This window comes from Pezoporus occidentalis, unplaced genomic scaffold (genome assembly GCF_034315485.1).
Source record: "Pezoporus occidentalis ecotype Australia unplaced genomic scaffold, CSIRO_AGI_Poc_V1 ctg264, whole genome shotgun sequence".
In the NCBI taxonomy this organism is placed as follows: Eukaryota; Metazoa; Chordata; class Aves; order Psittaciformes; family Psittacidae; genus Pezoporus; species Pezoporus occidentalis.
The window spans coordinates 168,975-190,778 of record NW_026914545.1 but is presented as its reverse complement, the minus strand read 5'-3'; the positions used below and the strand labels follow the sequence as shown (position 1 = coordinate 190,778).

At 42.1% G+C, this 21,804-nt stretch overlaps 1 protein-coding gene across 1 annotated transcript in view; it reads right to left on the bottom strand.

Annotated features, from left to right (window-relative positions):
* The window catches only part of PTBP3 (polypyrimidine tract binding protein 3), a 55,504-nt gene extending 47,346 nt beyond the window's left edge, over positions 1–8,158 (bottom strand). The window contains exon 1 of the mRNA XM_062624262.1: positions 8,141–8,158. The gene's annotated coding sequence lies outside the window, so the exon portion shown is untranslated. The remainder of the gene's footprint in view (positions 1–8,140) is intronic.
* Positions 8,159–21,804: the final 13,646 nt, after the last annotated feature.

The window sequence follows — 21,804 nt, the reverse complement described above, 5'->3', positions numbered from 1 at the left end:
TAAGGCACATGAAAATCAACAAGGTGCTTGGTGACAGCCAGCATGGCTTCACCAAGGGGAAATCCTGCCTGACCAATTTGGTGGCCTTCTATGATGGGGCTACAGAACTGATGGACAGGGGTAGAGCAGCTGATGTCATCTACCTGGACTTGTGTAAAGCGTTCGACACTGTCCCACACAACATCCTTGTCTCTAAATTGGAGAGACATCAATTTGATGGATGGACCACTCGGTGGATAAAGAACTGGCTGGATGGCCGCACACAAAGAGTTGTGGTCAATGGCTCAATGTCCGGCTGGAGACCAGTAATGAGTGGCGTCCCTCAGGGATTGGTGTTGGGACCGGTCTTGTTTAACGTGTTCGTCGCTGACATGGACAGTGGGATTGAGTGAGCCCTCAGCAAGTTTGCTGATGACACCAAGCTGTGCGGTTCGGTTGATATGCTGGAGGGAAGGAATGCCATCCAGAGGGACCTGGACACGCTTGTGAGGTGGGCTGATGCCAACCTCATGAAGTTTAACCGTGACAAGTGCAAGGTCCTACACCTGGGTCAGAGCAATCCCAGACACAGCTACAGGTTGGGCAAAAAAGATTCAGAGCAGCCCTGCAGAGAAAGACTTGGGGGTGTTGGTTGATGAAAAAATGAACATGAGCTGGCAGTGGGTGCTTGCAGCCCAAACAGCCAAACGGATCCTGGGCTGCATCAAAAGGAGCATGACCAGCAGGTTGAAGGAGGTGATCCTGCCCCTCTACTCTGCTCTCGTGAGACCTCACCTGGAGTATTGTGTGCAGTTCTGGTGTCCTCAACATAAAAAGGTCATGGAACTGTTGGAACAAGTCCAGAGAAGGGCCACAAGGATGATCAGAGGACTGCAGCACCTCTCATATGAAGATAGGCTGAGAAAGTTGGGTCTGTTCAGTCTGGAGAAGAGAAGGCTGCGTGGAGACCTCAGAGCAGCCTTCCAGTATCTGAAGGGGGCCTATAGGAATGCTGGAGAGGGACTCTTCATTAGGGACTGTAGTGACAGGACAAGGAGTAACAGGTTAAAACTTATACAGGGGAAGTTTAGATTGGATATATGAAGGAAATTCTTTCCTGTTAGGGTGGTGAGGCACTGGAATAGGTTGCCCAGGGAGGTTGTGAATGCTCCATCCCTGGCAGTGTTCAAGACCAGGTTGGACGAGGCCTTGGGTGATATGGTTTAGTGGGAGGTGTCCCTGCCCATGGCAAGGGGGTTGGAACTTGATGATCTTAAGGTCCTTTCCAACCCTAACTATTCTATGATTCTGTGTTTCTAACATTGCTCACAACATGCTAGGCCACGCTTGTCACATGCATGCAATAAAATGTTGATTTTGCACACAAAACAGGTAAACTCTATGGTTCACAAAAATAAAAAATGCCTAAAGAATCATTATCTGTTCCTTGATGATTCTTCATCACAGACAGTATTTATGTTATTATTGTACAGTCCTCAGCCCTACCAAGGCCAACCATTACACAGCAAAAACAAGCAACGGAAAGCAGAGGCAATAAGGGAACACAGCACAGAATGAATGATCTTTACATTAACAATCAAGTACCATTAGTGTATATACATACAAATATATGCACATACACTCGAGACTTACCTTACGTGATAGCAAGACAAAAATTGCTGTTAGTAGCACCGTTAGCACACCAACTTCCCTACAGAATCTATTCCCTATGTTATGGGATGCTGCAGAGAAGACCTAGCAATGAAAAACTATTTTCAAGCTACTGTTACATTATTAAAGCACTCCATTTTACTTCAGTACAGCTTTTTTCTTTTTTTAGAGAAGAGCCATTGTATGTGCACAAGCTCTATTCCAACAAATTGAAAGGTGGACAGAATAGTAGTTTACAGAATAAAATAAAATTACATATAAACAAAGTCTTCTTCAGTGACAGACTTAGGTAACACTTCCAAGCCAATTAAGTTAAGACAACTCAGTTTCTGAAGCAACAGATCACTGCTTTTCATTTTTGAGGGGAAAAAAAACAACAAACTAGAAATGCATAATTATAGATACTAATTTATTTTATCAGGAAGTGATGTTTGTATGCATTGACCTTTCCTTTAAACATTACTTTAGCTCATGTATTAAGTTGTCCTAGAAGACTGGAAAATATACGTAGTTTTGCCACCTGTATTTTCAGTCACACTTTGGCACCCCACATGTATAAATACTTGGTTGCCTGGTGGAGAAATACCAAGGAGAGCAGGGTAGGTATTATAAATTAAAACTCTCAAACAGCTCAAGAGACTGTGGATGTCTACAATTTGTGCCCATCTTCAGAAACTGACAAGCTTTATAAGGAGAGCAAGCTTTTCTATATCTCTACAAAGTGTTATTACACAGAAATATGTTTGCTAGCCGTGACACAAACCAAACGAAAAACAGATCACCTACTTTTGAGTTCAGAAATTTTCCACCACAGAAACCAAGTTTTGCACTACAGCTTCCACCACATCGAAGGTCTCATAATGTGCACAGAATAACTTCACAGAAGTTCATTACAGATTTCAAACTGGCTGTGTTTTGGGAAAGGACAGGTAACCAAAACAAGGGGGAAGGAACAGACATGAAGCTAGAGTAATTTTTCTGGTAACATAAGATCAGAACAAATAGCTCGTCTCTCTGACATGGAGCAAGAAGGAGAAATTAGAGACTAGAAAATAGAAACAGGTGAACTGACAAATCAAAAAAAAAAAAGAATATGAAAATGAATGCACTATAGTGGGTAGCAAAGTGAGAAAATGAACAACAAAAAAACCCACAGAAATGGAATAGGAAAAAAGTTCCTAATCAAGCCATGCACAGCTAGATAGGAAAAGAAGGCCTAACAAAACCAAGAAGGATTACTTGTAATTTATGGATTAAACTAAGACACCTAGAAACATAAGTCAGTAAAATACTCAGATGTTACAGATACTATACGTCTTTAATTTGCAGTGATCTTTGGGGTTACTGTGGCAATATGGGTTTATTTCATGCTGACTGCCGAACAGAATTATAACTGTTTCCAGCCTAGAAAATGTTACGGTTAAAAGGGTGAAGGCATATAGAATAATGGCATCATTCAGACGGAAAAAGACCTTTAAGATAGAGAAATCTCTGCCTCTAAGGGCTGTGCACAGTTTGCACATTCAAATGCAGCCCCTGAAGTTATGTTGTCACTCTGGACAAGTGCAAAAATGTGCTTGAATCCTCTATTCAAAAATATCTATGGTCTTTTCCAAGTATTGCAGTCTAGAAATTTCCTAGTAAGCAAGAGCCAAAAGTTGGAGTGATACTCTTAACCAAATCACTGCAAAGTGCAGTGGAACAGATCTGCAGTGAGCTGCTTTTTGTAACACCTGGGAGGTATTTCACATCCTTCTCATGTGCCACTGAACATGTAGCTACCGTGCCACCTAAAGACAGGAAAAGGGTCACCAGTCCCCAGATTCACTGGGTCTCATCCCAAACCAGAAGACAGAGATTCTATTTCTGACTACTCCCAAACAGGGTTTGGATCTTTCTTATTCCCATGATTAATGCAACCATACTCCCAAGAGATTGTAATGTTTTGTTTAAATGGTAAGATCCTACTAGGGCATACTGACCCCACCATACACTTGGCATGTGTAGTATGCATCCTTGCATGCATACTTTCACAGAGTGTACATACAGAAACATTGTTTTGATTCCTTTGCTTCTGGTATTTCCTATTGAGACAGAATGATCAGTCTTGTCCTGGACTTTAAATGCTATTATAATACCCCATATCATTTAATGGATAAGAATGGCAGCAATTTAAATTACTTGTAGTACAGTGTGATTAAGAAAGTTCATTACAAAGATAATGGTTAGATTATTGAATCATATAAGCATTCATAACACTGGCTTTCAGGAAAAGTTGGGTGTGGTTTCCTGGTCAGTTGGAGTGAGCAAAGGCAATTATGCCATTCCCCACCTTTGTATTTTCACAGCTTTCCCTGCAGTGACTAAGAACTGCAAGGCGGCATGGTAGCAGAATAATTTACTACACAGTCCACACATGACAATTGCTACACCACAAGGGGGTGCAGAAATGCACTGCTGAGGTTGGTGCTGCAATTCCGGCAACAGTCCTGAGTCTGAAGAACTTCAGCTAACAAGGAAACAGCACGAGCAGGGAAGAGTGATATCAACAGTAACAGTCAAAATACTTTTTGTTTTTCACCTACCCACTCTGCAACACTGCGTCCAGAATGCTGCCTCTTACTGAAGCATAAGTCACATTTGCAGACCTGAAAAGATACGCTGTGTTATCACATCCTGAAATGAGAAGGGGGCGGGGGCAAAAAAAGAAAAAATCAAAATCAATTCCATGCAACTGTTAATGAGTGCAAAAGGAAAGAATTAATAACTGTACCTTGAAACAGTGGCTGTAGGCACACTTTTATTATATAACCAACTCCCATCCTCATGTTTTGACACAATACTGTTTAATCAGGACACCCTTTAAAAGAAAGTCAACCAAAACACACTTGTGCGTACCACCTAATACCTCCAGAACGCTTCAATTAGCACAGGATTAGTTCAGCATCAAACTTAATAAATACTTCCTGGTAAAACCCAGCATACTTAATTGCTTATCTCCCCCACCAGGTACCAAAATCAAATAAATAGTAGCTTGACAAGTGGTACGGAAACAAGATTGATTCATATTTTGCTATTCTCATGTGTCCGATTGTGACAGGTGATTCCTGTTTCAGATTATATCAGATAATAACAGTAAACAAGTTTGTTCAGTGAACCGCCAACTCGTAAGGAGAAACAATTCAATTCATACTAAGTCTACATTAGATATTTTTCAGAAGCACTTAACTCAAGGTGGGTTAGAAACAGGGACTGAAGCAACTACGGGATACTTTTATTCTATCTATATTCTACCTGTATAAATCCAAAAAAGGCTTGCAAGCCAGAAACCTAAGGATAACAATGGGCAGGTGGTTGACGTCTCTAACAGCTTGAATATCATCTTCCAAAATTCAGAAACATTGTTAAACCTGAAGATTTAATCTGTTACTGGAGTGGGCTGAATTTAACCTGCAATTATAAATTCCGCTACTGCGTTTACTGATGGTCTTGGTTTTTTCCCCTTACTAGCCAACAAGGAAGCTACTAACCTCAGTTAAAAAAACTGGGCTGCCTTCAGTAGTCAACAAAATAGTATAGTTCATACCATTAGTAACTTCTTCAAATTTAATTATGTGACCTTGAATCACATTTTCCACCAAATGCAATAATCTTAAATAAGGAGCCAAATTCTTTGCCACAAAGCAGTGGATTTTTTACAGCTTTCTAGAAAATCTTCCTGACCCAAATAAAAACTGTTTCTCGGTGTTTATGTATTGTTGTCCTCTCTACACATAAGGTTTGGATCTAAATCAGCCTCAATATCCCACAGAAATAAATTAAGGCCTGTATTTAATTCCTGTATTAATGTAAATGAAGTGAATGAAGTGTAAGTTTACTTCTTTTACTCTTCCTCTTTTGAAGGCCATTTAACAAAAAAAAAGAAAAAAAAGGAAAGACAAAAAAAAGTCACAAGCAGGTTTACAAAATGTTTTAGGTAAGGCAATCACTGTTTTAACAGCCTGCATCCTCAACTAACAGTCTGAAATCTCAGAAAGTACTTAGCATCTTTTACCAAAAAAAAAAAAACCACTCTCAAATCACCAAAAACCACAGCTTCCTGAACTGTCACAGTCAACATATAACAATTCCGAGCTTACTCAACCCTGCGGTTATCATCAGACACCTGTATTATTTCCAGAACACCTAAAAAGCTCCGCTTCAGAAAATTTCTTAAAAAACTCCATTTAGTTGATTCACCTTTACTGTGCCCTTTGTCTTTGCCTTACTCTCTGACAAGCAAGTTTATTAGGAAGGTGCTATTTTGCAATGTTATGTACATTTTAAGAACTACATACATTTGCTCATACTATTTCTACTCGAAACGTAAGTAATATCAACTTTAAGTTTAGTATTAGCATCGCAGGGCAGTACACTGCCTAACGCATACCTTTTTCCATTCTCTCTCAACTGAAATAACAAATCCTTTATAAAACTTAAAGAAGTTTGCATAAGAAACTCATCATACTAGTTGAAAGATAATAGGAAGACGACAAGAACCATACACTCAGTTTAGATAGCAATCCCACAAACTAAGAGGAAAATAAAAAATTATTCTCAAAGGGATTAAAATAAAATTACAAGTAACTCATAAGCACAGCTAACAGATTAAAACAGATTCTCACTCCAGTGAGAACCTTCTTAATTTTCTTTTGAAATTTTCCAAAAAGTAGTTTCAAAGCAAATGTGAAAAAAAACAAAATACTGATACATTTTTAAAGAAAGTTCTCCAAAAAGGTATTTCCTATGACTATAGGCTTTTTCTCATTAACCAGCATTTACACAAGATTGGTAGATTGGTTTAGTCAACCTGCTTCCCTATCAAGGCTTCCACTGCAGCAATGTGAAAATATGCTAGAAAAGTTTGAGTGGTGCTGCTTTGATCTGTCAGAGAAAAAAAAAAAAAAAAAAAAAGAGAGAATAAAAAGTCGTCCTAACTTCTGTTTCCGAATTCCTAGATTTCAAGAGCACTTGAGATTTTGCAGGTCACTGAGGGCCAGGACGCACTCCAACTTAATACCTACATATTCATATTAAATTTCCATTTTCATGTATGTGTACTGTTATGATGAAAAAAATAAAAGAAACAGTAGTGCACTTTACTGACATTAGGCATAGTTAGTTTCCTGGGTCTGCCGAATTTCCCACTGTGGTCAAACTTCCCAAGCTTTGGAATTTGAAGCATCAATAGGCAAAGAAAAAACACACCAGCAATCATGTCTGCCCTTAAACACTAGTGAAGGAAGTTAGCAGTACACATACTGAACTTTGTTTTATTATTTACTTTCAAGTTAAGAAAATTTACGAAGACATATGACAGAAGTCAGTGCACATCACGCTACCGCAGCAATGGGACTCAAACTTGTCCAAAATACTCTTACCTTCCAAGGACGACATACCGTATAAACTTTTATCACTGTAACAACTTACGTGTACTTAAGGCCTTCAGCACGGTCTATAAAAATGCATTTAGGACTACACGAATAACCATTCTGATTATACATTAACCTTGCAGGATGGATGTCAATCAGTTCACTTCCACATATGCACCTCTATTAGGTACCAGCGGCAGACAGCAGCACACAGCAGCACCGCCGCGTTTTCTTCTGCTACATTAAGGTACTTGAGGCATAAACTTTTAAAGCTACCACATGGAACCGCAACCTCTAAAAGCTCATCACGACGCCCGCTCACCGTTACGAGAGTAGCGCGCCAGTGAGCTTTTCAACACGCAAAGAGAGGTAACCCTACAGTAAGGCTAAAAGCCCGACAGCAAGCAGCAGCACCCGAGCGGGGGGCACCACCTGGGCCGGCAGCCCCGCGGCGGCACGGGGGAGCGGGCGGACCGAGCCCCGCGGCGCAGCGCCCGCAGCATCCCGAGCCGCAGCTGCGCTCCGCTTTCAGCGCGGCACCGGACGCCGGCCTCGCTACCGGAGAGAAGCACGGAGGAAACACGCCCTCAAAGAAAAGGAGAACGAGGAGTTGGGAAACAGAGAAAAAAAGAGAGAGAAGAAAGTGGAAAGAAAGGAACCCAAACGCGCCGGATACCACAGCTCTCGGCGAAGGGTCCCAGTCCCTCAGCACGCTCCGGTCACAGCCGCTGACTTCCTCCGTCCACAAGTACCTGGTGGAACGGCCAGCGACAGTACCCCCACCCCGAGCCCGGCCCCTCCGAAACCCGGCCCCCCTCCGACACCCACCTTTCCCCTCGTAGCGCTACCTCCACCGGGGGCGGGGGGTAACCTCCCTCGGCCCCCCTCTCCCCACCCCCGGCGCGGCCAGCCCGCTGCTCCGGGGAGGAAGGAGCGGAGCCGGGCCGGCCCCCCACCCCCAGAGGCAGCGCCCCGCCCCAGGAGACACCAGGTGAAGCCTTCCGGGGGGTCGCGGACCCCCGCCCACCCGTCTGTGCTGCCGCGGCTCCGGCGGCGGGGCGGCGGCGGCAGTTACTAACCCATCCATGGCCCGGCCAACGGGGCCGGTGCCCACCAGGGGCCGGGGGGCGGGGGCGGGGCGGCAGGCGCGATGCGCGGGTGACAGCGAGCGGCCACCGCCCCCGCCCCGCCCCGCCCCGCCCCTGCCCTCCGCCGGCGGTTGCGCATGCGTACTGGGGGCCGGCGGGCGGCGGAGTGCGGGCCGCCGAGAGCTCGCGCCCGACTCGGCTTACCTCAGCTCCTCCGCCCTCATCGCCTCGCCTTCCATCGGCGCATGCGCGGCACTGAGGCGCTGAGGCTGCCCGGAGCTTCCCTGGGGCCGTGGGGCTGCTCCCTGGCCGGCCGCTGACGGCGGGAAGCGGTCACGGGTGTGCCAGCCCTGAGCTCGGTGCTGGCGGGTCGTGTGCTCCAGTGTATGGAATTAAAGAAACGTAGCCTCAGTCAAATGGAGGAGTCAGAAGATAAGTCTTGCCGTTATCGAAGTCCTGTGAGCCTCAGGACTTCAACACGCTTAAGTGAGAAATAGAGACCTGTCACAGTTTTTGGGATAAAACACTTACTGTATTGTGTCTCTGTAGAAATACGAGATCCAGAGGTTTCTCATACCACTCCTGACATGAATCATCCAAGAATATGGAAGGAGAAACAGCTTCACTGCAGTTAGCTAGAATATTCTGTATGAGATGCCAGTGCTTCACATGATGTGGAAGTTACAAGTGTGATAAAGATGGGTAGTGTGCGCAAGTGGGGTTTAGAGGCAGACAGTGGATAGAGAGGCCCCATTAGTCCCTCCATTAAAACCCCTGCCACGAACAGGAAGGATTAATGTGTACAAGAAGTGTCTTTGTGTTAAGCATGGCAGATTGTAACAGTTGCTTATTTGCGCAAAATCTAACGCACAACATCTGAAAGTAAAAGCTAAAAGGTAGTGAAGACAAGATAATATTAGAAGTGGGGCAGATCCATCTGCTTTCAAAAGCCATTTGCAGGTTGGTGCCCGTATGTGAAATCTTAGACATAAAGAGGAAGAAGGCTTGCATTTTTGTTTGTTCAGTGCCTAGCACAGTCACAGTACATGACAGCGTCCTTTAGAGGAAACAAGGGGATTTGTTACGTATTTACATCTCCTGGAGTTCACTCAGTGCAAGACTTGGCCTGACACATAGGCTTTTGATGATTACAGTTCCCAATCCTCTCTCCCTTCATGTAATGAGAATATGTTTAGCAAGTCAGCTGCAAGCACTTCCTGACATGATTCCCATCATCTGTGTCCTGTGACCTGCTGGAAGGTATTTGGTTTGATTGTGACAGGACAACTTTTGGGTCCTGCTGTAGGAAATGAGTGACTGGAGAAGAAGCTGTTAGGTAGCAGTTTAGAATCATAGAATCATACAGTGGTTTGGGCTTCAAGAAACCTGAAAGATGACCTGGTTCCAAAGTCCCATATTTGCCAAGTACTTGGTCCAATCCCTGCCTTCATCAAGGAGCACATACAAAAATGAGCACTTTAGGGTTCATGGAATATACACATCAAAATGGGGGCCCGGGCTTGATCAGAGGCTCTAAGTTGAGAGTCCTGTTACCTAAAAATAGAATGACACATTTTCAGCTGAAGGTTGTGAAATCTATAGTTGCAAGACACTGCTGTCTATCATCCTTTTTCTGCCTTCCCCCCCCCCCAAACATGGTAGCATACCAGCCCATCTCTGCTATTACAGCTGCCAGTGTGGCTAGCCCCTATCCTGTATTTGGGAATTAACTTGACCTTAAAAAAATACTTTTTTTTTTTACTTTTTTTTTTTTTTCCGAACAAACAGGGTAGTTTTTAAACCAGGTTGGACCTCTAGTCCAGGTCAAAAAGTGTCTCTCTATGTTGTATTTCTACTTTGGGACTGTTAGGGCAAGAAGCAGGAAAAGCATCTTGTAGAAAGCATCTTGTAGAAAGGGGGAACTTTCATTTCCCTAGTGTACCTCCAAGTTTTAGTGGTTTTGTAGCACAACTTCATATGTCACTCAAACTCAGCCTGAATTCTTATATCTGGGAATAGTTGCAGTCTTAAGCAAAAATTGTGAGAAAGTTGTAGTTTCCTGTGGCTTCCACCTTAAACCAGGTTTCGGTTTTATGGTTGTCATCACTTGCAAAAGAAATGAAGTTACAAGTGTATTGTGTGATTTAATTAGCCTATTTCCAAAAGTTACTGAAAACAGTAGATTTTGTTAATAATATAAGACTGTTTAAAAGTTTGCCTTTCTGTTCCCCTGTGAAATACAGAAGCAAGACAGATCACCATGATCAAAACCACCCATCCAGCATATTAACAGCTGGGCAAGATTCATTTGAAAAATAAATTTTAGTCATAATAAGATAGATGATATTTCAATGTTATGATGAGAAAAGTAGGAGAGAATATATATAGATGATTATATGTTTTATATATATTCTAATATATGTGTTAATATGATATTAGAATATACATACACACATACAAGGATATAATAAATATTTCCAGTATATTAGAATATATCATATATTAATTACATTTTCACAAAATCTTAAAAATTAAAAAGGTAAGAATTTCTGAATCCCTTGAAACGTTGTTTCTTTAAAAGTCAAATTGTCAAAAATGCCTTACAATTTCATCCCTTGGTACACATGTTTCTTGTTACAATTTAAATATACAATGTAATTTAAAAACACTAAAAGGATTCTCCTGTAATTGGTCTGTATACTGTAAAAATAGAAATAAGTGTGTTTCTCCATAATCTAGATTGTGATGGCATTGAAGAATGCTTTTAATTTAATTTCCAACTGCAGTTCACAAAGCCAATTGAAAATTTGATAGATTGTTGTAATTGAAAAAGGAAATAAATCCTTTGTGATAGGGCCTGTAAGCCAGTTGTTCACACATGCAGGGAGCAACAGAAAGGAAGAAATATTTAAACATTCCCTTCCTGGGAGGGCAGGAACAAAGCAGAGTGAAAGAGATAAAGAGATAAAGATAATGTAAGGGAAAATACTTCTGGGAGGCAAACTTGGGGTTTGGGAGTTCAATTCCTACTTTCCCTGTAGTGTCTTTAGTGTTGGGCCTTGGGTTTTTTTCTTTGGTTTAGGGTTGTTGTTTTTTTTGTGTGTTTTTGTTAGTTTTGTTATGGGGGTGATTGTTTTGGTTTTGGTTTTATTGGTCCACTTGTTTTACTCATTCTTTTATTTTCTGCTTACTTCCCTGGTTGATTTACCTGTTCCCTTTTCTCCTGTTTCAGTTTCTTCAAATTGCATTATTCCTGATCCATGTCACATTGGTGTTTCTTGCAACTTTAGGGAAGTTGGTGGAATTGTGCTGTCCATAAACTGTGTGTGACTGATTTTGTTGAATGGATGTGTTATGTTTCAGCTGCTTCTTTAATAAGGCATATAAGCTGAATGATGGTGGTGTTTGCTTTAAAGAGGTATATGGTGTCTTTTAATTAAATAGGACTTCAAGCAAGAACAGAGGTCTGTATATACAGATCCAATTATAGTATCAGAGCCTGGTTGCACAATAATTAGCCTACTCAGCATACAGATATGATTAGACTGACACAATCAGTGTGCTCTGTTCTAAGCAACTGTGTATATCTGTCTTCAGCAGCGCAGCCTTTTACTAGGAATGAGTTTTCTTTGAGGTTATTCTAGATATAACTAACAGCTACCAGATTTTTCTCATTCATATCTTACTAATATTCTTATTTTCCTTGTTACTAATACTTTTATAAACTAAAACCAACCAACCAACCAACCAAAAAACCAAACAAAACCAAACCTCAAAAACCCCAAAGAGTCCTATTTTTCTGTTTTGTAATTTTGTTCTCCCAGATTTATCACACAATGCCTTTTATGGTATTTTGCTGATCCATTTATCACAAAATAAAACTTTTTATAGATCCTTAACACTGAAAATGCATTTTATCCACTCAGTTTTTAATGCTTGCATAAAATCAGTATGTAACCTTCAAGTCACATATTTCTCATGGGCTGTAACAAGGAGTGCAACATTCTGTGTATGCTGCTTCAGTAGTGAAAGAAGATGCAGAACCCTCAGTTACAGACTTCTCTATTTCTTCACTGGGTCTGATGTGGCATGACTACCTACCATTCTGTGCTTTAGTTTACACATCCATAAGACAGAAATTGTACTTACTATGAAACTCAGGGAAATTAATTTGTCTGAGAAAAAAGATGTTCACTCTTTTCAGTGAGCTATTTAGCACCACCTTTGCTTTTTGCTTATCAGGTTAACAAGTAAACAAAATACAACTTTCTTTTTTCCAGCATCTACTGTTTAAGTCATTCTGAATAACATATGTAATTACTTCAAATTATCAGCTTTCATGGCTATCTTCCAAATTGTATGGTTATCACAGTAAATCAATAGTTTAGACACCTTTGTCGCATTTGCTTTTTATTTTTGCCACCCAAGTATATCAAGTAATTGCTATATGAATGCTAACTCATTGGAACAAGCTCATTAGCATACAGTTTTAAAAGTTTTTTTGGTTGGTTTTTTTTTTTTTACATTAATTAGTAATTGGCATCTAAAATGTCTTCAAAATTGCTTTTTATTTAATGGAGAAATATCCTCTTCTCCATTTTATTTAGCTCCTAGTTACTCAGAAATTTCATACATTATTGTCTTCCATGTAATTCTCCTATTAGAACTTCTCAGTTCTTTGTAACATGTTATGTGTACACAGTCGGATGTGTTATGCTTCTGGTGATACACTACAATAGAACTTCTAGTATGATTTTTTTTTTTTTTAGTTTCCTGGAAAAAGAAATAGAGCTTTCTTACAGGGTCGTCACTGAGTAGGAAATTCGGTTTTGCCCGGACTTGGTAACACAAGGCTTTCACTAGCAACTGTAGCTCAAGAAGTAACAGTCCTGGTGAAACCTGACAATTCACTGCAACTTTCCAGCTCTTCAGCTGTTCTAGGTCATTTCATAAACTGGATTAGGAAAAGTAACCTTCTCTTCCTCCACCTTTTTGTGGGAATCAAGCCAGTTGTCCAAAGTGGGGGTAGTGAACTCCAGTAGTGGGGCAGAGCATACACCTGGAGAGAGCAGCCATGGACTTCCACCATCCAACCCTTCTCTGACTTAACGTGCAAAGATACAGCTGCCAGCTCCATTTCGGGTATGGCCTCTGCACTAGACTGCCCACTGCACTATGGCTCAGCGCTGCAAGTTGCAGCTTTGACTCTACTCGTCACTTCTGGAGAGAACCTGAACAAGGCATTTTCTCTGAGCAAACCAATTCCCTTGCGTGAATTACTCAAAGTGACAAGTAGATACCATGATTTAGCATTCCCTGTCTTTCACAAAGGGGCCTGATGCATTGCAGAAATGGTGCAGAATCTTAGTGGAATTTTACTGACAGTGAATAAAAGCGAGAAGTTGTTTTGCTAGGCTACTGAAAGCTGTGCATTCCAGAATGCTAAATTTAATTCAGACTGAAATCGCTGTGTGGCCATGGTTCGAGAGCAATTATATCTTTTTTTTGTTTTCCTGAGAAGTAAACTTGACAAATTTCCATTCAGCTGATAAGTGAGAGAATGTGTCAAAATACATGATAATAGGTTACTACTATCGAATTTAGTTATAGCTGCTTCACTCTAAAGTCAGAAATATCCTCACATACGGAAAATGTTCTTGTAGTTATTAGGACTTGGCTACCATTCAAGGTTATGGTTTGTCTCCTGATTTCACTGCAGAGTCATTTTAAGACCACAGTAGACCTAAACAGCATTTGTTGACAAATGGCAGCAAATTAATATTTGTCTGTCTCAGGGAATTGCTAAGAGAATGAACTAATGATCAGTGATGGAAATGGCATAACCTGTTAACTGTAGCCTTAAGTGGAGTGCATTGCACTAATTTAGTCTAGGGCTGCCAAGATCTAGGACTTCTTTGCAGACATCCAAGTCACATAGGGTGGCAAAAACCCATGTGGGGACAGTAAAAGGCTTTGTCAGATTTTGGATGTAAAGAGTTTTAGGGGTAGTGTGTGATACTCAGGAATGTCAGAAATTGAAATATGCTTTTTTGTGCCTGTTGATACCAAAGTTTAATTTGTTACCAGAGCTTAAAGTTAACTTTGAAGCAGAATCTAGCAAACTCAGGATGTAAACTTATGCTCCAAAATCAGTATTTGTGCATTTAGATAGAAATGCCAGAATGTGTAAAGTTGTGACCATAAACACACACCACCCCCCCACCCCACCCCCACCCCAAGTAAATAAATTCTGGTTTAAAAGTTGATATTGGGCATTGGGCAGTTCAGAGGAAACTAAGAATGTCAACAAAAATCCACATTTAAGCTCAGAGTTAGCCATTTGAATCACAGGGCAGAGGTTCAGACATCAAAAGACAGGCACAGGATAAGAGCAGGAATTATTTTTTCACCTCCATAGATAATAATTTTTCATTGCTGGTAAGACAGTACTAAACACTTCCTGTTGTGTCTGACTGTTCTGAGGCTGTTCTAATTCTTAGTCCCCTTTTTTGCCCTTCTCCCAGGATCCAATCGGTATGAATTCTAATACATCAGTAATCTAGTGGCTGTTTTGGGGGTATGTGGCACGTTCTCAACCTAATTCATAGTATGTGCCTGGAAATGGCCAGTGAATATTATCCATTGCTTCTCATTGCATGTTAGTTATGCTGAAGTGAGTTATTCACTGCCACCATTTAAAGTTACCAGATGCGGCAGAGGGGAGAAACATTCAAGCACATTTTTAAGGAGGTCTTCCGGAGGCAGAAGCTATCGCTGAAGCTGTAAGGACAAGTGGGACTCTCTTAGAAAGCCCAATCTCATTTTGACATGGGATGTTCAGATAGCTGCAAGAGGAGACTGCTCCCCAAAGGAAGGGGAGAGGCAAGCAGCCATAGGGCAGGAGAGGTGGTGACCTTGGCAGCAGAATGCAGTCCCATGGCACCGGTGGCAGGTGAGCAGAGCAGAGTGGTGACTGCAGCAGGTCCTATTGATACTCTGGTGAGCATCAGGGAAAGAGGAGGTAACATGCCTGGTCCAAGGTGAATCCAGGAAATCCAAACAACAATGCAGGTACAGAGTTAGGGGTAAACATACCTATGATGTAGTTCAGGCAGTGACTGGCGTGAGGCCGAGGCATGAGGTTAAATGGAGATCTCAGTCAGAGGATGTAGGTGGAGGCTCTAGGAGACACTTATCAATACAACCAAGGCCTATTTGTCACCTAGGTTCCTGACAGGGATTTGGCTGTGGGCTTTCCCACTGGCTCTGTGTAGGTGAGAGTCAGAAAGTGAGTGGGATATCAAGATAGCCAGTAGAAAGGTGAAGAAGTGATGAACCACTGTTTAGAATGAAGCTGATGGTCAGGGCTTCTTTTGAGCAGAATGTCTGTTGGAAAACTAGACACTGCTTTGGGGTGAAGAAATATTCCTACCTTTTTTAAAATTTATTTATTCCCTAGTGGGATACAGAGTGGTGTGAGCATCTTTTATTTAAAAATATCCATCCCCCAAGCCCTCTGAGTAGCACCAAGACACTCTGACTCATGTTGCCCATTTTTTGCCCCAGATGGAAGTGGTTTGACTATGTGATTTACTTTGTATTGGAACAGTACTTGATGTCATGAGGTAACTAGGAGAATATCCTGATTTAATAATCCCGGCAATAGTAATGAATCTCTGAATGTGGAGATCATTTGGTTTCTTAGTTGACATGGTTGTTGACTGAAGAGAAACATGGGTTTTTTTACTCTATTGTCTATTTTAAGCATCCTCTTTTCAGGACAGAGTCTTATTTCTTGTACTTACATCTCAGTATCATCTGATCCACATTTCTGGTACAACATCTGTTCAGTAAAGTTACAAATGGTATTAAGATTTGTGTTCCTTCTCTTTTGAGTACTCTTTTTCTCAAAGACATAAATCTAAGTTTTTTTAATTTCTCTTCAACTGAGACCACTGCTGTGCCTAATAATGGATAAATGATCACATCTTTTCCATAGACAAGCCTTTGTATTTCAGTATGGGAACCGTACCACATGGATGTAATAGATTTGTTACCTCCTCCAGATGCCGTCCTGTTGCAGCTTGACATCATAGGTGTACAATAGATTTGTTAGCACCTCCAGGTGTCTTTCTGTGACAGCTTGACGTAACAGGACCCTCCAATGGTAAACTTTATTTGTTTATTTATTTGAGTATTTTGGAAATGCCAGGGAAACAGTAGAACTTCTGAGATGGCCAATTAGCTGATAACTGTTACAGTGAAATCTTATGATCACACAACATCTTTTTGTTTTTCTCCATGAAAAATTTCCTTGACAGTGTTACAGATGAGTTTCTGGTAGTAAGTTTCATTAGTGGACTAAATTCCCCATCAGTATATTTCTTTGGTATATTGAAACACATCTTTATTTTACAGATGTGGTGTACTTACTCATGTTCCTTCTTTTCTCTCCAAATATTCAAAACATACCTACTGTTTCTGGTACGTAACTGCCAATTTCAATTTTCTTGGTACAAGGTTCTTCTATATCCATGATGTCCCTGTACAGACATGGATTAATCTTGCCTAGCATCATGTTTATGACTTCTTTCTTTCATACATTCTTCATTAGTTAATTCTCTTTTAGCAGCACTGGCCTAGATCCTCAAATGTGTTCATGCACCTGCTTCAGATTTCAAACACAGTTTTCAGAACTTGTCTAATATAAGATAATAATACCCAGTCAGTTGCCAGAGCCTAAAATAAATGCTCAGAGCAACGTAGAGATGTTTCAGCTGCTCCAGCCAATGAGCCGGCTTCATTTGGAGCTCAGCTCAGATGCCTCTGTACAAACATCCATAGCATGGGGAACAAACAAGAGAAATTAGAGGTGTGTGCATGTCTAAGGGTGTATGATACAATATGCATCACAGAAATATGGTGGGATGGCTCCTACGACTGAAGTGTTGGAATGGAAGGTTACAGGCTTTTTAGAAAAGACAGGCATGGGAGGCGGGGAGGGGGAGTTGCCCTTTATGTTAGGGATTTGCTGGAGAGTATGGAACTCTGTCTGGGGACAGGTGAGCAGTCCACAGAGAGTTTGTGGGTCAGGGTTAAAAGGAGAATAGCGATGAGAGACATTACTGTGGGGACCTGTTACAGACCACCTGATCAAGAGGAATCTGTGGATGAAGCATACTGTAGACAGATCAGAACAGCCTCATGCTTGCAGACCCCATTCTCATGGGGAACTTCAACCACCCTGACGTATGTTGGAGCGACGGTACAGCCTGGCACATGCACTCCAGGAGATTCCTCGATTGTGTGGAAGACAACTTCCTTTTGCAAGTAATAGAGTTGCCAACAAGGAGAGCTGCCATGCTTGACCTTTTGCTCACCAACAGGGAAAAGCTGGTTGGAAATGTGATGCCCCAGGGCACCCTAGGTTGCAGCAATCATGAAATGGTCGAGTTCGAGATCCTCAGGACAGTGAGAAGAGTGTGCAGTGAGTTCACTACTCTGGACTTCAAGACAGCAGACCTTGGCCTCTTCAGGAACCTGCTTAGGAAGGTTCCATGGGATATAGCCCTAGAGGGCAGGGGAGCCCAAGACTGTTGGTTGATATTCAAGGATCACCTGCTACAAGCTCAGGAGTGTTGCGTCCCAACTAGAAGGAAGTGCAGCAGGAGGGCCAGCAGACCTCCTTGGATGGATAAGGAGCTGCTGAGGAAAATTCAAAGGAAAGAAGAGGCTTATAAAAGGTAGAAACAAGGACAGGCAGCCTGGGAAGAATACAGGGATGCTGTCTGGGAAGCTAGGGACCAGGTTAGGAAAGGTAAGGGCCAGTTAGAATTAAACTTGGCTAGGGATATTAAGGATACCAGTAAGGGATTCTACAGGTACATAGCAAATAAAAAACAGACTAGGGAGAACATAGGGTCCCCTTATGAAGCTCTACGGAGAACTGGCTACACAGGATTTGGAGAAGGCTGAGGTTCTGAATGACTTCTTTGCCTCGGTCTTCACTGCCAAATGCTCTGACCACACCACCCAAGTCTTGGAAGGCAGACACAGGGACTGTGAGAATGAAGACCTTAGGCCCACTGTAGGAGAGGAACTGGTTCGAGACCATCTTAAGAACCTGAACATGCGCAAGTCCATGGGTCCTGATGAAATCCCTCCGCGGGTCCTGAAGGAGCTGGCGAATGAAGTTGCTAAGCCACTGTCCATCATGTTTGAAAAATCCTGGCAGTCAGATGAAGTTCCCGATGACTGGAAAAAGGGAAATATAACCCCCATTTTCAAGAAGAGGAAAATGGATGACTCAGGGAATTACCGACCAGTCAGTCTTACCTCTGTGCCTGGCAACATCATGGGGCAGATTCTCCTGGAAGGCATGCTAAGGGACATGAAAATCAACAAGGTGCTTGGTGACAGCCAGCATGGCTTCACTAAGGGGAAATCCTGCCTGACCAATTTGGTGGCCTTCTGTGATGGGGCTATGGAACTGATGGACAGGGGTAGAGCAGCTGATGTCATCTACCTGGACTTGTGCAAAACATTCAACACTGTCCAGCATGACATCCTTGTCTTTAAATCAACGAGACATCAATTTGATGGATGGACCACTCAGTGGATAAAGAACTGGCTGGATGGCCACACACAAAGAGTTGTGGTCAATGGCTCAATGTCCGGCTGGAGACCAGTAACGAGTGGTGTCCCTCAGGGATTGGTGTTGGGACCGGTCTTGTTTAACATCTTTGTTGCTGACATGGACAGTGGGATTGAGTGCGCCCTCAGGAAGTTTGCTGATGACACTAAGCTATGTGGTTCGGTTGATACGCTGGAGGGAAGGAATGCCATCCAGAGGGACCTGGACACACACGCTTGTGAGGTGGGCTGATGCCAACCTTATGAAGTTTAACCATGACAAGTGCAAGGTCCTACACCTGGTTTGGAGCAATCCGAGGCACAGCTACAGGTTGGGCAAAGAAGAGATTCAGAGCAGCCCTGCAGAGAAGGGCTTGAGGGTGATGGGTTGATGAGAAAATGAACATGAGCCAGCTTCAGTGTGTGCTCGCAGCCCAGAAAGCCAGCCATATCCTGGGCTGCATCAAAAGGAGTGCGACCAGCAGATCAAAGGAGGTGATCCTGCCCCTCTACTCTGTTCTCATGAGACCTCATTTGGAGTATTGTGTGCAGTTCTGGTATCCTCAACATAAAAAGGACATGAAACTGTTGGAATAAGTCCAGAGGAGGGCCATGAGGATGATCAAGGGACTGGAGCACCTCCCGTATGAAGACAAGCTGAGAAAGTTGGGCCTGTTCAGCCTGGAGAAGAGATGGCTGTGTGGAGACATCATAGCAGCCTTCCAGTATCTGAAGGGGGCCTATAAGGATGCTGGGGACTGTAGTGAGAGGACAAGGGGTAGTGGGTTCAAACTTAAACAGGGGAAGTTTAGATTGGATATAAGGAAGAAGTTCTTTACTGTAAGGGTGGTGGGGCACTAGAATGGGTTGCCCAAGGAAGTTGTGAATGCTCCATCCCTGGTGGTGTTCAAGGCCAGGTTGGACAGGGCCTTGGGTGCCATGATTTAGTGCGAGGTGTCCCTGCCCATGGCAGAGGGGTTGGAACTAGATCTTAAGGTCCTTTCCAACCGTAACTATTCTATGGCTCTATGATTCTATAACATATGGACAGTTGTAGTAGTGATGAATTTCCTTACTTTTGAGAAGGCTTTAAGGGGCATTGTCAGAACCAAGTTAGTTAACTGTAAATTCTGCTTATATTGTTGTGAAAGTGGACAAGAAGTCCTTGAGGGTGTGGAAGAGAAGACTAAAGCAACTGTAGCCTAGAGTTGTAAGCTGAGAGAGTCAGGGACAAATGGTCTACCCTTAATTTCTCATGTTCAGGAGGGAACACCTGGTTGTGTCTTTGGTTCTTTGCTGTCAAGAAGATCACTGCCTCTGCGATTTGTTAAACTTGCTTATTGGTGTTAAATAAAAATGAAAAGTACATGTTGAAAACATAAATGGAAAGATGTTAAGCTACAGATGCTACTACTACTCATTTTTTTAAGCATTCTGTCCATTTCACTCACTGTGCAAGGTCCATGAAACACACCCTGCAAAAGTGCTTTCGCAAAATGCATGGAAACATATCTTCAAATTCCACAGTTCTAGTTGCAGCACAGGATAATACTATTTGTCCAAATTTAACTACATTGTAGAGGAAAAATAAAGGGAAAAAAATGCTAACTAGTAAATGTTGTAATCATTCTGAATCTACACCAAAATGCCACATTTCAAGGGAATAATGTAAAAGAAAATGCCTCTTGAAAAACTCCAGCCAGAGGTCATAAGATAAACTACGGAAAGCTTTTCTAACAGAATTACTACTTTCAAGCACTTTCAATGCCAATTCCTTTTTTTTTTTTTTTTTTTTTTTGAGAGAGAGCGAGAGAATCCTTGCAGCTGTCATTCACTCAGCTCATCTTTGTGAGTATTTGTGAGCTTTGAAAGAATAGTTACAGATAAGGTCAGGGCAAATCTGACAAGCCTAGAGTGGATTCGTTGTTCATTCAAAGTCAGTTATTTCTTGCTACTCACCCACTCATTTAAAACTCCTGAAGAGTGATGTGCGCAGATGTTCACCAAAAAAAACTGTTTTAAAAAGTTAATGTTTTCAAGCCATACACTCTCGGGGTCAGAGCCAACTTTCCGTATATTAAAGCAGTGTTACTAAACTCGGTGGGACCTGCAGCATGTTGCATGAGCAGGACTGAACATGTAGCTGGCCTGTTTCTGTACCTATGAAGTTGACTCATTTAAAGAAGATGTCACAATAGCCTGTGCTTCACCTCCCCTGAGAAGACTTCTCAGGAAAGTCAGGTCTTCTGTGTAATGAACACCCATGTTAATTCCCGCTAATATAACCTTGAGTGTGAAGGAAAGGGCCACTACAAATTGTTACTTGTATTGTTTTGTCTAACTCTTGTTCAGTTGTCAGAAAAGAGCTGGACCAGTCCCAACAGTGTCTTGAGGCAGAAACACTGTATCTGCAAGAAGTGTATGGAAAGAAGTTGTTCAGGGTGTTTCCAACACTGGTACAGTTTTGGAGGTCTTTCACAGAGGCTGTAAGAAAGTGTGGATTGAACTCTTGGAGGTCAGTTATCTCTGTGAAAAGTAGTAGGACATAAAATTTGCAGCTGCATTTTGCATGACACTGAAAGCACAGTCAGACATTCTTATCCCTACAAAAGTCACATTGGTTCAAGGGTTCTGCTTCTGAACTGCCTTTCAGTTGTCTCCTCTTTTCCTTTCAATCAAAGGTGAATGTCTATATCTCTTGAGCAAAGAGGTAATGAAAGTGGAGAGAAACCAAGGTTTTATTTGGACGGCAGACCTGTAAGTTCAAAGCCTAAGCTGGGTTCCACAGCACAAGGTTTAAATATGGTAACCTTTGGGGGCAGAAGCTGGTGAGGGCTGTCACTGCAGCTGAGGGGGGAACCTTACTAAACCTCTATATGTAAAAATACAATCTAAGCACATGAAATAACAATTTTGTAAGGGTTTGTAGTGTATTTCACCTTCTCAAGTAAAAAGTATTTGATCTTTAAAGCCCTGCAAAACAGTAAACCATGGCCAGATACACTACATGACACTCCCTCCTT